General features: G+C 46.8%; 1 protein-coding gene across 2 annotated transcripts in view; it reads left to right on the forward strand.

The window, feature by feature from the left end:
- ELFN1 (extracellular leucine rich repeat and fibronectin type III domain containing 1) overlaps positions 1-16,494 on the forward strand; it is a 249,476-nt gene that overhangs the window by 139,528 nt on the left and 93,454 nt on the right. For both annotated transcript variants that reach the window (XM_053364050.1, XM_053364051.1), the window contains exon 3: positions 11,270-11,435. The gene's annotated coding sequence lies outside the window, so the exon portion shown is untranslated. The remainder of the gene's footprint in view (positions 1-11,269; positions 11,436-16,494) is intronic.

The raw sequence follows: 16,494 nt of genomic DNA on the forward strand, positions 1-16,494 counted from the left end.
CAGCTGTAGATTCGGCTCCTTTTCACCTGACATAATGAAGGCCCAATTAAGAATGAACTAACTGTGCCTTCCCTCCTTCTTCTTTTTCACTTCTCCTCCTTCGGTTTTGCTAAGGCTTTTCCACAAGTTGCCTTTGGCACCTGCTCTCTGTGGCTTCGGCGCTTCCCGATGAGCAGGCAAATGGGCAAGGCTGGTGTTGATGCTAGCATAGTTGGGCATCTGGCAAGGGCCCACCCCCTAGCCCTCCTCCTCCTCCTCCTCTTTGACATGGGCAGCTAGAAGATGTGGGGCTTCCCTTTCACTTGACCCAGAAGCTGCACTTCATAGAAATATAGAGTTGGTAAGGAGCCCTGATCATCACGCAGTTTGTGCGTCAGTTTCGCCACATAGTCCACCAGTTTCCCTTGCCACAGTTCTTTTGTCAGGATTTCTTCATTCTTCCATCCTCGTGCTATTAAGACTCTTGCCACCGTTGTCGCATACATGAATATGTTCTTCAATTTCCTTGGCAGGTTTTTTCCTACAATCCCTAACAAAAATGCTTCAGGCTTTTTTACAAATGTTAATTGAAACATTTTCTTCAATTCATTGTATATAATTTCCCAGATTTTTTTTAATTTCACTACAATCCCACCACATATGATAAAAAGTCCCTTCTTCTTCCTTACATTTCCAACATATATTTGAACCAGTTTTGTACATTCTTGCTATCTGTACAGTGGTACCTCGGGTTACATACGCTTCAGGTTACAGACTCCGCTAAGCCAGAAATAGTACCTCGGGTTAAGAACTTTGCTTCAGGATGAGAACAGAAATCATGCTCTGGCGCCGCGGCGGCAGCAGGAGGCCCCATTAGCTAAAGTGGTGCTTCAGGTTAAGAACAGTTTCAGGTTAAGAACGGACCTCCGGAACGAATTAAGTACTTAACCCGAGGTACCACTGTACTGGTGTTATATACCATCTATACATCATTTTCATGTAGTTTTCTTTCAGCAAAGAGCAATCTGTAAATTTCCTAGCAGATGCTAACTCAACCCACCCCTCTTTCACAAAACATCAAGATAAGGCTTGATGAGATAAGGCTGGAAGTGGCATGCAATGTTTGCGCAGTGTAGGAGGATGGCATGAGAGTTACAAAACGCAGGCACACAAAAACCGAGCCTAATGCTTTCTATCTAAAAGGTTAAATGCAATTCATATTAGGACAGCTGGGACAAAATCAAAATCTATACCCAATATCTAACATTCAATCAAATGTCACAGTGTTTAAATCATTCCCACAGCAAACTATGCTGGCTTAGAACATAATTTGCTAAGTTGCAAAATACAGCAAAATTTAGATCATCAATACATTAATGAGAAAGGCTGTATCCTCACATATAACCTGCCTGGGCTCCGAGATCTTCAAAGGAGGCTCTCCTCTCAATCCTGCCAGACTAGCTCCCTCCTTGCTGTTCCTCTACCATCAGGTGAAGACTGGTTTACGAACTGACTGGTTTTCATTTTCTTTTGTAAAGGAAATGGCTTTTAAATAGTGCGGTGCTGTTTTCATTATCTGAATTTTACTAGATGCGTTCTAAGTCTATTAGAGTTTAATTGCTTTTAAAACAATTGTCTGCTATACTTTCTTTTAGCTTTTTGTATTTTATCTGCGTCCTTTTAATTGGTGTAAGCTGTCTTGAGTCTGGGGAAATGGTGGGGTGTCAATAAATAATACAACAACAACAATTTGTGAGAACAGAGACTGGAGTATGTGCAAGCAGCCTGGGCTGACTGTAGAGTACAAGCCTGGCGTTTGTGAAAACATTCACACAATCCAGAAATCTCAACATTTAATTCCTCCCCCTGCTCCCCAAAAAGGCTTAATCTGAAGCTGTCCAGCTGTGGTTTATAAGTACCAATCTATTGCTTTGCAAGTTTGTAATTCCAATGCCCTTAAAGCGTAATGATAGCTAATCTATCTGCAGGGGGCCGGAGAGCCGCTCAGCTTTGCTGAGACATTAAGGAAGATACTGTAAGCTGGCGACAGAAGAAACAGAAGGCTTTATTATAGAAATGTGCTCCCAGGAGTCCAGCGCTTTCCTCTGTTCTCTGGGTGGTGCAGGGCTTGGCTATTATTCTAACTGTCGTTCACCAAGACGCTTATTTGCAGTGCTTATTTCCAGAGCATTGAATAAATGCCTCTCCTTTTCAAGAGGGAGAACGGCGACAAGGGTTTTTTAATTTTTAGCAATTCTCAGCCCACACGGCCGTGCCTCTGTCGGTTGAAAGAAAAAAGCACCAGTCTTTCTGGACCAAGTAGATTGATGTTACAGGAAACACGGGGTGGGGAGGAGAAAGGGAGAAATTTTGCAGCCAGGGAGGTGGAAAAAGGCTGACTTGGAAACCCTTTGACTTCTCCCGTGATAGATTAACAACCTATATCGCGGTGCAACTGGAAATGATTTGCAGCTCAGTGTAGGGTTACCAGGTCAGGAGCACCCAAGACCTTGAGATTTCAGGGCGCAAACCTGAGACCTAGGGGCAGCCCTTGATGATGTCATAGAGTGGCCCCGAGTGATGACACAGGTCAGGCCCTGGAGATGGGGGTTAATTAGGAGAGGGGAGCCGAGGAGGGCAGCCCCCAGCACAAGTATCTATGCCATGATTGGCAGCAGGCAACTGCTGAACTGAAGCTTGCAAGCTGCATTCACACTTTTCTTTTTTAATTGCTTTATTGAACTTAAAAAAACAGTTTTCTTAATATATATATTAAAGGCACTCTCTCCCACCTAGAGATTCAAGCCCTGCACCTGCCACCTGGAGGGGGGCAGGCAAACCTGGAGACTTCAGGTCACACTTGGAGGTCTGGCAACCCTATCTCAATACTATATTTATTTATTGTTGTATTATCATCATCATCATCATCATCATCATCATTACATCTATGTTCCATCTCCAACCCAAACTCCGGGGAGGTATACAGACTTCCCTCCCTCTCCATTTTACCCTAACAACCCTGTGAAGTAGTTAGGCTGAGAGATGTTGACCGGTCCAAATCCACTCAGTGGGAATTCAAACCCTGCCCTTCCTGGCCTCCTGGTGTTTATTCCTGCTTTATAAGTAGGGTTGCTACCTTTGTTCTGGCAAAATACAGGACAGGGCAGGACAAAGGCAATTGAGGAGCAATTTCTTTTCATATTTGTTGTTGAAGTGACTTCAAACCAAGCCATTACAGTGGACGCTCGGGTTGCGAACGTGATCCATGCGGGATGCACGTTCGCAGCCCTCAGCATTCGCAACCCACAGCAGCGTGTCTGCGCACGCGCATGTTGTGATTTGGCGCTTCTGCGCATGCGCAAAGCACGATTTAGCGCTTCTGCAAATGCGCAACTGCCAAAACCTGGAAGTAACCCATTCCGGTTTTGGTGGTCCGTTACCCAAAAAAACGCAACCTGAAGTGTTTGTAACCCAAGGTATGACTGTACAATCTATTGCAGGCTAACAGGATGGCCCCTCTGGGATTTGACACAAATGTGCACACAAACACATACACACAAATTTGTAAATCTGTCCATGCTTGGCTCCCCAGAACTTAAATGCATGACCTTTCACACACCCTTTCCAACACTTGCATTTGGAGAGGATCCCTAACTTGGCAGAGAGAGACAGAGAAAGAGAGAAAGCAGGATGACCTGGAATACAGGACATAGCATTTTACACTGAAATGCGTGACAATCCTGTATTATACAGGACAAGTGGCAACCCTATTTACAAGCTGGGAAAGGGGACCTGAATTACCTAAGGCAGACATCTGAATTTATTGCTAAGCAGAGTGTAGTGACTGTAGCAATGTGGAGACTTTTCATGCCAGAGGGTACTTGGGATCATATACCTTGCTGCCTTTGAAAAACCAGTCTATCTGTTACTGAGAGGTCATGCCTGCAGTTCCGTAGCCTTGGATCACAGTCTTATGCAGAGATGGATAACTTCTGGCCCTCCGGATCCTTCTCATCATCCCTGATCGCTGGCCATGCAGGGACTGATGGGAACTGGAGTCCAGTGACCTCTGGAGGTCCACACGTTCTTCATCTTTGGTCTAGTTCCCACTGAGATGAACCACAAGTTTGGTAGTTTGGATGCTGTAAGAATAAAATGGGGAGAGGGAGAACCATGAGCACCACCTTGAGTTCCTTGGGGGCAAGACATGATAGAACTGTTGTTGGCATCTGTCTGTCTGGAGAAGTCTCTTCTCCTCCAGAAGAACTTGGGCTGTTCAGACAACAAGGACCCCCTTCTCAGCCTCACTGATGTGGTCCAAAGGAAAGCAGAGCAATACATTTGGCACCAGCTGGGCTGCAGGAGTTGCTGGAAGGAGGCTACAAGGTGTCATCCAACCGCCTTAGGGACTCCACTCTGGATCTGAATAGGGTTGACTCACTGAGAGCCAGTGTGGTGTAGTGGTTAAGAGCGGTAGCCTTGTAATCTGGTGAACCGGGTTCGCATCTCCGCTCCTCCACATGCAGCTGCTGGGTGACCTTGGGCTAGTCACACTTCTCTGAAGTCTCTCAGCCCCACTCACCTCACAGAGTGTTTGTTGTGGGGAGGAAGGGAAAGGAGATGGTTAGCCGCTTTGAGACTCCTTAGGGTAGTGATAAAGTGGGATGTCAAATCCAAACTCTTTTGAAATAAATTTTTATTTGATTTTCCAAAATATAAACATACAACAAAACCATTTCCAAAACCAATTATTGAGATTACTCTGAATCTCCTGACCCCCCACATGGGTCCTGTCGATTCTATTTCAACTGCATAGCCGTACTTCTCCAGTTTTTCCTCTTCCTAGATCATCTATACATTACAAGTGTGTTTAAAATCCTGCTGATGTTTTGACCTGTTTACAATGATTTTGTATATACATTATAAACATTCCCCATTCTTTTTAAAATTTCTTGTCTTCTTGGTTCCTGAGCTTCCCAGTTAGTTTTGCCATTTTGGTATAGTCCATCAACTTGATTTGCCATTCTTCTCTGCTTGGGGTTACCTCTTCCTTCCATCTCTGGGCTAGTAGCATCTGAGTGGCCGTTGTAGCAATGTAGGGTTGACTCTTTAGTCCATGGGTAGGCAAACTAAGGCCCGGGGCCTGGATCCGGCCCAATCGCCTTCTAAATCTGGCCTGCAGACAGTCTGGCAATCAGAGTGTTTTTACATGAGTAGAATGTGTCCTTTTATTTAAAATGCATCTCTGGGTTATTTGTGGGGCATAGGAATTCATTCATATATATTTTTCAAAATATAGTCCGGCCCCCCCACATGGTTTGAGGGACAGTGGACAGGCCCCCTGCTGAAAAAGTTTGCTGACCCTTGCTTTAGCCTTTTCCCCTCCTGAAGATAGGAGCAGGCCTGAGTCAATCTAGACTTCCACAGAATGTTGAAGAGGGAACATGACAGTGTTAGGAACTGGAGATATAAGTCCTGACAGTCCGCTATCAGTATGTGTTTTTAAATGGTGTTTCATATAAGCTGTCAGGATGGAAGAGATAAAAATTGCAGATGCTTTGCCAGTAACAGCAGCAGCAGCAGCAACCCAAAAAGAAAAGAAGAAAGTCAGATCGGAATGTGTCAGGGAACTGGTTCAATCCAAAACGGCGCTTTGGTTTTCAAATTAATCATTCAGCGCTGATTGCCCAGTTCGGCGCTATTGTTCAGACGGCAGTGTGATACCTTTTAGCAAAGTGTGGTTAAGTTCAGGGAAAGTGAATGTAAAAATTACTTTGTGCTCATCAGATGTGCTCCCTTTGTGCTTCGGGGATTATACGTCTCTTTAGTTTAGTGACAGAAAGAAGTTTGGCAGCTTTTAACATCTGTTATTACCGCACGGGCTCCTGCGGTGATGGATGAATGTGCTGCGATCCATCCCGGCTGCCTCCTCTGCAGCGGAATTGCGTTCCAGCAGCAAAATCTTTATCGGGCGCATCTCTCAACCGCCGTTCGAGACTTATGAGGCTGAGGCTATTGTCAGGCGGGGCTGAGAGAGAAGCCATATGAATGCAGAAAGTCTCTGTCGTGCACCAGATGAATTTTAGCCGAGGGCTGGCAAGCCGTCGATAAAGATCACCCCATTAAAGCACCCCTTCCCCCAAATGCTTCTGCTTCTATCCACACCATTTTTGAGCTACCTTTTCAGATTAATCCGGGCAGTGCTTTTTCTAAAAAAAATGTTTAGGGGTACTCTCATTTTGACTCAAGAAAATCACCATTTTACAGTTCAAATTGGGGGAAATAAATACAGTGGTACCTCGGGTTACAGACGCTTCAGGTTACAGACTCCACTAACCCAGAAATAGTACCTCGCGTTAAGAACTTTGCTTCAGGATGAGAACAGAAATCGTGCTCCGGCGGTGCGGCAACAGCAGGAGGCCCCATTAGCTAAGGTGGTGCTTCAGGTTAAGAACAGTTTCAGGTTAAGAACGGACCTCCAGAATGAATTAAGTTCTTAACCTGAGGTACCACTGTACAGTAAATGGACAAAAGTATAGAGATTCACAAAATGTTTAGGGGTATGCATACCCCTGCATCCCATCAGGAAAAAAGCACTGAGTCTGGCTCACACGCAAAGCCTCCACCTGGTGCTTGGATTATTGTGGGAGAAAGAATTGTAGAGACAGAGGGAAGCCAAAGGTCATCTACTCCAACCTGCTGCAATGCAGGCATCACAGAATGGGGGGAGTCTTTAAGAAATCCACAATCCCCAACCCCTGACCAGACACTCGTGCAGGTTGAGGCAAATCACGCTCCCTGTGTATCTTTCTAAAAACAGGTTCGATGCCAATGGACTGGCCCAATAGATGACAATAGAATCGTAGAATTGTATGAATCATAGACCCATAGAATAATAGAATTTTAGAGTGGGGAGGTGTCAACAAGGCTCATCTAGTCCAACCCCTTGCCAAGGCAGGAATCTTTCGCCCCATGACCCATATTCTGATATATGCAGTTAGGTGCACACTTGAGAAGGGATTGCTACAATTGAAAGAGGGTTCTGTTTTGCAACACAGGGGGTTTTCTTTGGTGTATCATTGAGAGAGAGCAGATGCGCAGCTCCCCTGGTCACAGTCTTCCCCAGTCTGGTGAGCTGGATGGTATTTCTGTCTGCTGAGCAGCCCTTCAAACACAGGACTGCCCTCTGTCAAATAGGACACAATGCCACATTCAGGGTCAGAAAAATAAAGCGGGGCAAAGACTCCACTGCTCCCTGGCAATGAAAGGTGTGTGTGTGTGTGTGTATGGGACACGGGTGGTGCTGTGGGTTAAACCACAGTGCCTAGGACTTGCTAATCAGAAGGTTGGCGGTTCAAATCCCCGCAACAGGGTGAGCTCCCATTGCTCGGTCCCTGCTCCTGCCCACCTAGCAGTTCAAAAGCACATCAAAGCGCAAGTAGGTAAATAGCTACCGCTCTGGCGGGAAGGTATACGGCGTTTCCGTGCGCTTCTCTTGTTCACCAGAAGCGGCTTAGTCATGCTGGCCTGGAAGCTGTACGCCGGTTCCCTCAGCCAATAAAGCGAGATGAGCGCCGCAACGCCAGAGTCAGTCACGACTGGACCTAATGGTCAGGGGTCCCTTTACCTTTACCTTTATATACACACACACACATTTTTATTAGTAATTTTTAAACATAACATTTCTAACAATCATTTAACATAACTCCTTATCTTATACAATATTTTAGACTTCCATCAACAACCTCCGAAGATTTTCTGTTCTTTATCACTTATCCTGCACTTCTTAATTTCTCTATTACTTTTAATTATCATTAACTAATAACTCTCTTCATAATCTTCTCTAATATTTCACATAATCCTCCTTACAGAACTTCTTGCACTCCTACTAGCGTAATCTGTTTATTACAATTGCTTTTCAAATAGTTCAAATATTTACTCCAGTCTTCTAAGAATCTCTGGTTCCGCAGGTTTCGAATCTTTCCTGTTATTTATCTAATTCTGCATAGTCCAGGCAATGAAAGGTTTTTGATCCACCTCCAACATTTCAGAGTTTAAAACAGGGGTAATGCTCCTCCTCCATCCCCTGTCATCACCCCAAGGACCACTGCCTGGAGGTTCTCCTCCACCTTATGGATGATGCTATTTCAGGGGAGAGGAACCTAAGCTGTCAGTCTTTTATTGCTTCTCTATAGTTTCTTCTGTCATTTTGTCTTCTCCCTGCTTTTCAAAAAATCCCAGGACCCCTCCATTTCCCCCCCTCCCTGCCCATTAGCCCTATTAAGCTCTAATCTGTTGGTTACGTGCAATTAATTGCCAATTTAAGGGATTTTATATGTCTAATAGAGGTGCCAGTGAAGCTTTCCAAATTTGGGCTCGTTTTTACAGGCTCTGGGGGCTTGCAGAGCTTGCCTTGGGAATTCTTTCCCAGCTCAAGTTAAAATCTGAGCCGTAGAAGAACTCTGGACTTCCCACTCTTCCAGCCCTCCCCTGTACCCCAAACACCAGGGGCGTGCTTTGGTAATCTTTCAAAAGATGGCAACCTGTGAGAAGCCAAAAATAGGCACTCCCAAGTGAAGTTTCTCAGTTATGAAGCTTCCCAGTTTGGCAGCCCCTCAGCTGCCTAAAAAGGTAAAGGGTAAAGTTGTGGCCAACTCTGGGGTTGCGGCACTCATCTTGCTTTATTGGCCGAGGGAGCTGGCGTACAGCTTCCGGGTCATGTGGCCAGCATGACTAAGCCGCTTCTGGCGAACCAGAGCAGCGCACAGAAATGCTGTTTACCTTCCTGCCAGAGTGGTACCTATTTATCTACTTGCACTGGTGTGCTTTCAAACTACTTGGTTGGCAGGAGCAGGGACCGAGCAATGGGAGCTCACCCCGTCGCGAGGATTCGAACCGCCGACCTTCTGATCGGCAAGTCCTAGGCTCTGTGGTTTAACCCACAGCGCCACCCTAAATCCAGCGCTAAAAACACTCTCCGTCCAAGACCCCCAATCCCCCAGGTGTAGTTCTCTTGAGGGGACAAAAATATTTAGGAGTTGGCTTCAGTGCCATTTCCCCTCAGGGCTTCCCCATGGGTGGTCCAGCCCAATCAAGGATCACATGCAGCCTAGCCAACCAGAAGTCATTGGAGGCAAAGCGAGAGGAATGGACAGTGAGGACAAGCAAGGGCAAATAAAAAGCAAACAAAGGTCTAGAAAAAGCCATCAGATAAGGGAGGCATTTATTGGAACTGCTTGAGATGTTTACCAGAAAGCCAACACCTCAGAGTACTTTCAGCTGGATCCTAATTACCATCTTACAACTGAGCCAGCAGTCAGGTGTCTGAATTATCTCACTGTCACCTGGCTACACCTTTGTTTTCCCTAAGGAATTGTTGCCGTGTGTTCTTCTCTTTCTAGCACAGATGTCAGACCTCATCCTGAGCATCTCTCGCTTTCCCATGAAACCTTGGGGAACCCATCTATCTGATTGATTATGCTGTAGCCATTCTCCCTCCAGATACTTTGCGAACTGCCCGAGAGATGTTCTCAGGCCGACATTCTCTTTGTTAATATTTGCTCGCGGACTCATTAACGTCTCTCCAGCCCCCGACCTGCCTCCTTTGATGTGCTGACCCCCATCCTTTTGGTCTCTCCATCTTCTCTGGCATTCACCTTGGGGGCTGCATATTACTCTCTTTGTGGAACCATCCAGCACTAGATTATAATGGCCTTTTCTAATCTTGTTGTCCTTAATAGGATTTTTGCCCAATACATCTGAAATGTGTAGATATGGATTTTGAGGATAATAAAATTGCCTAATGTTCAGGAGGGTTAAGGCCACGCCAAGATGGAGGTATCTGAGTGCAAAATTCATGCAGAGTACACCAGATGTGAAGGGCACCTGCATACCAAAATGGCTATATCTTCCTTTTGAAATGCATTTGAGGAGGGGGCTGGGTCCCCCCTCCCAGTTTGTCATTGCAGAACAAAGGAAATGCTAATGATATCTACATGTAGACTCCAGGGGTGGACGCTTCTGCATAAGATCACACATTTTTCTTAAGAGTCCTCACAAAATTTCGTTAGCGTTTCAGTGTGCACTCTAACTTGTGTGCACTGTATACATGTATACCTAATATACACATGTATACCTAGTTGTTGTTGGTTTATGTCTGTCTAGAGAAGTGTTTCCCAAACTTGGTTCTCCAGCTGTTTTTGGACTACAGTTCCCATTACCCTTGACCACTGGTCCTGTTAGCTAGGGATGATGGGAGTTGTAGTCCAAAAACAGCCGGAGACCCAAGTTTGGGAAACACTGGTCTAGAGAGACAACGGGGTGTGTCTACTAGGGTGAAGTCAAACCACTGTGTTAGCAGCACCAAAGTAACCTTCCTGGGGCGCAAGCCTGGGCAGTGTGTCTGGAGATCCTGGGCTGCCCAGATGACAAGACCCCCCTCTTGGCCTCACTGATGGGGTCGAAAGGAGAGCAGAACAAGACGTTTGGCACCAGCTGGGCTGCAGGAGTTGCTGGAAGGAGGCGTACAAGGCGCCATCCAACCTCCTTAGGGACTCCATTCCAGATTTGTGTAGGGTTTACTCCAGCGGTCAGCAACCTTTTTCAGCCATGGGCCGGTCCACCGTCCCTCAGACCATGTGGTGGGCCAAACTATATTTTGGGGAAAATATATGAACGAATTCCTATGCCCCACAAATAACCCACAGATGCATTTGAAATAAAAGGACACATTCTACTCACGTAAAAATACACTGATTCCTGGACCGTCTGTGGCCCGGATTGAAAAAGCGATTGGGCCTCATCCGGGCCCCGGGCCTCAGGTTGCCTACACTTAGCCTTTTGCTTCTCCCAAAGATACCCTGCAAGGCAGCGGAGGTTTAGGATGGGAGTTTTCCTTCTCTTAGATGGGCTATCTTCCTAAGTTTATGGACCCCATCTGCCCCTCACCTCCCTCTACACAACATGGGCAGAAACCGCCTTCTTTACCATTGGACCCACTATTAGTCTCATCTGCATAATCCGCTGGATTCTGTCTTCACATGTAGGGGGACGTCTCTAACTCACCAAGGGTTTGAGACCCATCAGCTACCCCCACCTGGTTCAGCTGACCAGACGACACCATTCATGTGGTCTTTGATGTTGCTGGCATTGGAGTACACTCTTGACCCTTGTCCTTCGAATTGACTGTCTGCTTGAAATGTCAGGTCTGCTCTTTCCACAGGTCTTCCCCCCCTCCCTCCCTTGACCTGATGTTAACCTTCTCTTTTTGGTCGCTGTTCCTTTTTTGCAGTTCAAAGGCCACCTTTGGTGACCCGGTCCTTCCAAGACCTTCAGAAACCCTGAGTCCATTGTGCCTGGCAGCAACACACAGATGATGAGAAGGCAAAATCCATGACTTCCGCTGGGGAACATCCATTTGGCGGCTGCTTTCGGATGTCAGAGTCTCCGGCACCAAGGTAAGAGGTGACCTTTTCAGTCAAGTCTATGGGGAAAGGTGTGAGACGCAAAGCTCAGTCAGAGGCTGGGGAGGGAGAGAAGCTTTTTCTGATAAAACACAAGTTGAAAGGAACCCGCACACACCGCTGGGAGGTCTGTTTGTTTTGTCTTCCCAGACGGGGAATACAAATGGCCTTTGACAATGGTTCAGAATGGAAACGGCAGTTTGCATCTCAACATACGTCTGGAGATATAGACAGCAGTCGAGGCATGATCTGGGGTTTTGTTGTTGTTGTTGGTACTGGGAAATCTGTGTTGCGACTGTTCTGCTGGTGATCTGTTGCTCTAAATGGCAAAAATGCGTACAACATGTTCCTTAAACGAACCCAAGGGCAAGGTGGCAGTTCTGTCCCACAAGGCGGGTCATTCCTAGCTTTTGCCAGCGTCAGGTGGCCAACCTGTGTGGGTGAAATAGCCCTGAAATAAAACCCAGATATTGTTGGACTCCAGTTCCCATCAGCCACTGTCATCCTTGGCTTAGAGACTGCGGTCCTTTAAATGATGTCTTTTAGACTTACCATACTTTTCTGTGTATAACACGCTCCCATGTATAAGACGCCCCCTGTTTTGGGGGACTAAAAATTAAGAAAATGGGGGGGATATTGCCCAGAATTGTTGAGCTTTTTTGTGGAGGATTGCACAGAGTTGCTGAGCTTTTTTTTAAGGGATGGAACGCCTCCTAACATCTGTCAATTGCCCGCCCAGTTGCTGCAGCAACACCCAATCAACACCACCCCTTACTGCAGACACCAATGACACGCTGCCGAACATCTCCGGCTTCTGGCATCAACCAATCCCACGTCACCCCTGGGCACTACCCATTGTATAAGACAACTCACGGTTTTAAACATTATTTTTCAATAAAAAAAAACCCCTAGTCTTATACTGTGGTACCTTGGTTTATGAACTTAATTCGTTCCAGAGGTCCGTTCTTAACCCGAAACCATTCTTAACCTTTTGCTAAGGGCCTCCTACTTCTGCCGCGCTGCCAGCGCACGATTTCCATTTCCATCCTGGGGCAAAGTTCACAACCCAAGGTACTACTTCCGGGTTAGCGGAGTTTGTAACCCGAAGCGTTTGTAACCCGAGGTACCACTATACACGGAGAAGTACTGGATAGGAAATGTGGTAGTTCATGGGTACCTTTGCTGTGAAATCTTCAGTCCCAGCTTGAATTGCAAGGCTCATGCACGACTCTTCCATTGGAAACAGCTTGCTCCATTTTTCTGGGCCAGGCAATATCGCCCGTAATAATTCTGCGCCTTAAGACTGGCGTTCACTCTAGCGCAGTTCCCTGCTAAAGCGACGTGTTGTGTCTTAAGGCCTAGGGACGACTCCTTTTCTCGTGACCATTGTGCGGGGTTTCATGCTTCTGCTGTCGGAAAGGAAAAGAAGAATTTGGCCGGGGGGGGAGGGGGGAGAGAAAAGGAGAGAACTTTTGAATGGATGTACAGAGTCAAGTGCGTCTCTTTCTGGCAGTCTGCAATTTTTCGTACCGTTGTTATTCAAAATATGCTTTTCATAAGGACAAAGAGGACCATTTTAGTGGAAACAAAATCCTCTAGGCAGTGGCACCACTGGATAAAGCGATTATTTCCATTACTCCTCAGGAATGCAAGGATGGTACTTTTTTTTTTTTTAAAGGAGGGAGTAGTTTTCGCTTTGCTAGAGCATTTTGGGTTTTAGAAGGATAACGGCTGAATTGCAATGAAGCTTTGTTCAGGGCTCTGTCTTTTGAGGGGGAAAATACTAGGTTCAAAGACCACAACCATGTTCCCGAAGCAATTGTTCATCATCTCCATTGCCTCTGTCCTAAAAAAAAGGACAGGAAGCAAATTTGTATTAACTTTTTAATGAGAACATTTATAAACAGCCATCTCATACAAGCAATCGAGATGGTGTGCAGTAAAATCGTTAAAACGCCAGCTTTCTGGCAGGGGTTCCATTTAGAGCTTGTATAACCCTTGTTTCAAAACAGCTGCACTGGTTGTCTGCATATTTCCTGGCCCAATTGAAGGTGCTCACATTAGTGTTTAAAGCCTTGATGACTCAGGTCCCAAATCTCTGAAGTACCATCTTCTTCCCTACAGACCCTCTTGGGTGCTGAGATTGCCAGAGGGGCCCTCTCGGTGGTTCCTCTTCCATCAAGAGGCTCAGGGTGGGCAGCCTGAGAGAGGGCATTCTCTGTGGTGGCCCCTAAGTGTGAAGCTCCTTCCTCACAGAGGTGCGTCGGGCACCTTCATTATGCAGCTTCTGGAGGAAGCTGAAGATGCACCTCTTTATCCTCGGTCCTGTATACCTGAAGGAGGGCCTCCACCCCATCGTTCAGCCCAGACACTGAGGTCCAGCTCTGAGGGCCTTCTGGCAGTTCCCTCATTGTGAGAAGTGAGGTTACAGGGAACCAGACAGAGGGCCTTATCGGTAGTGGCATCCACCCTGTGGAACGCCCTCCCATCAGATGTCAAGGAAATAAGCAGCTATCTTATCTTTAAAAGACATCTGAAGGCAGCCCTGTTTAGGGAAGCTTTTAATATTTAATGCTGTATTGTTTTTAACACTTGATTGGAATCTGTCCAGAGTGGCTGGGAAAACTCAGCCAGATGGGCAGGGTATAAATCATCATCATCATCATCATCATCATCATCATCATCATCATCATCATCCTGGCTTTGGACACAGAAGGTGTATATTTTAAAGATCCAGCTAAATTTTTTATGATTTGCTTTAAACTGCTTTTTATGTATGTATTTAGTGCAACCTGCCCTGGCTGAAGGGCAGGTAATAATAATAATAATAATAATAATAATAATAATAATAATAATAATAATAATTGTTGTTGTTGTTGTTGTTGTTGCTGCTGCTGCTGCTGCTGCTGCTGCTGCTGGCATCCATCTCTCTTGAGAGACAATGGAGTGTGCCTCCAGGGGTGAAGTCAAACTACTGGGTAAGCAGCTCTGTAGTGAGCTCCCTGGGGCAGAAGCCTGGGCATTGTGTCTGGAGGTCCTGGGCTGCCCAGACAACAACCCCCCTCTCAGCCTCACTGATTTGGTCCAAAGGAAAACAGAGCAAAACATTTGGCAGCAGCTGGGCTGCAAGAGCTGCCAGAAAGAGCCATTTAAGGTGCCATCCAACCATCTTAGGGATTCCACTCTGTGTTTGTGTAGGGTTTACTCCTTGGCCCCTTTCTTCTCCAAAAGATTCCCTGCAAGGCAGAGGATGGTTAGGATCAGAGTTCTCCTTCTCCCTGATGGGCGATCTTCCCAGGTGGATGAGCCCCATCTGCCCCTCCCTTCCCTCTGCAGCACATGCAGAAAGCACCTTCTTGACCGTTGGACCCACTCTTGGTCTTGTCCACTAATATTAACGGAACCTGTCTTCATATATGGGGGAAGTGCCTAACAATGAGAGCTTGAGACTCATCGGCTGTTTATTACTATTAATAAACTATAAAACCAGAACATACAGAACACAGTGAATCTTGGGTGATGTTTAGGGCATGAAATAGTGACTAATGTGCAGAAGATTCGCCTAGTGCTACAAGCAAATAGTGCAAGAAGGAGCTACCTTTAGGCTGTCCCCAGGCAATGCCCTACATGGGACCTGAACTTCCTTGAGTGCATTTACCTGCAGTGGCGAAGGAAGCCTCTCAGGCACCCTAGGGTGGTGCGCCCATAGGGGCTAAGGATGGGGCGCACCATGCGGCGCCCATAGGAATGGGCAGAGGAGGAGCTAGCAGCGGCGTGTATCCTGGGTGTGTGCCAGCGTGCATCCCGGGGGGGTATGTCGGCGTCAGTGCACATTCCAGGGGGGGGGGCACCAGTGGCAGGGAGCGTCCCAGGGGGCGCCATTCACGGTGATGTCACCGCCTCAGGGATGGCACCCAGGGTGAGCCGCCTCCACTGCCCCCACCTTGCTAAGCCTCTGTGTGCTGTGGGTTAAACCACAGAGCCTAGGACATGCCGATCAGAAGGTTGGCGGTTCGAATCCCCGCGACGGGGTGAGCTCCCGTTGCTCGGTCCCTGCTCCTGCCAACCTAGCAGTTCGAAAACACGTCAAAGTGCAAGTAGATAAATAGGTACTGCTCTGGCAGGAAGGTAAACTGTGTTTCCGTGTGCTGCTCTGGTTCGCCAGAAGTGGTTTAGTCATGCTGGCCGCATGACCCGGAAAGCTGTACGCCGGCTCCCTCGGCCAATAAAGCGAAATGAGCGCTGCAACCCCAGAGTCAGCTATGACTGGACCTAATGGTCAGGGGTCCATTTACCTTTTTACTGTGGCCTTGAGCTGTGATCCTCTCTTGCTTGCTTGAACAGAGGGGTATGTGTGTGTTTAATGTGTAGAAACCACTGACTTCTGCGTGGTTGGAACATAGCCTTCCATACCAAGGCAAGAGTCACATCTGTTGCTATGCCAATTTTGCCTCTGGCCCCTTCCCCCACCAGCACGTTGCTCCTATAAGTTTGCTCTTGGAAGGATGCAATTCCTGGGCTGAGAATGGTTTCTCTGCCTCTGATCTTAAGCCTGTTTTTTCCCTTCAGGACTGCTGTTTTGACTCTCGTGCAAATATATGCAAATGTGATGGCTTTATCAATTGATTAAAATTCATGCAATCAATTGGCTTCCTCAACTGGGTTTTGAGACAGAAACTTTGTGGCCTATTATCAAGGGAGGGCAGTCAGCACACCTCACAGGGCACCAGAAGTCACTTCCTTTGTAGCACCTTCAGACTGACAAGAGACGGCAGAGAAAGTCTGTCATCTTCTCTAGATGAAGGCGGGACCTGACGGCGAATTGTAGGCTTCAGCGTCAAGACAAGCCAGTCCAGGATGGAAAGGACAAAAGACAGTTTTGTTATCTGCGTTTATGTTCCTGCATCTCACCGACATTGAGATGAAAGATTCCCACAGGGCTCCTTCAATTGAGTGCTGCAAGAGTCTATCATTGAGTTACCAGTGGATGTAAAATAGATCTTGTGACAACCAGGAGATCCGAGCTGTGTCTTGGCATGACGAATGGTGCCGG

This window comes from Podarcis raffonei, chromosome 14 (assembly GCF_027172205.1).
Source record: "Podarcis raffonei isolate rPodRaf1 chromosome 14, rPodRaf1.pri, whole genome shotgun sequence".
NCBI classification, from domain to species: domain Eukaryota; kingdom Metazoa; phylum Chordata; class Lepidosauria; order Squamata; family Lacertidae; genus Podarcis; species Podarcis raffonei.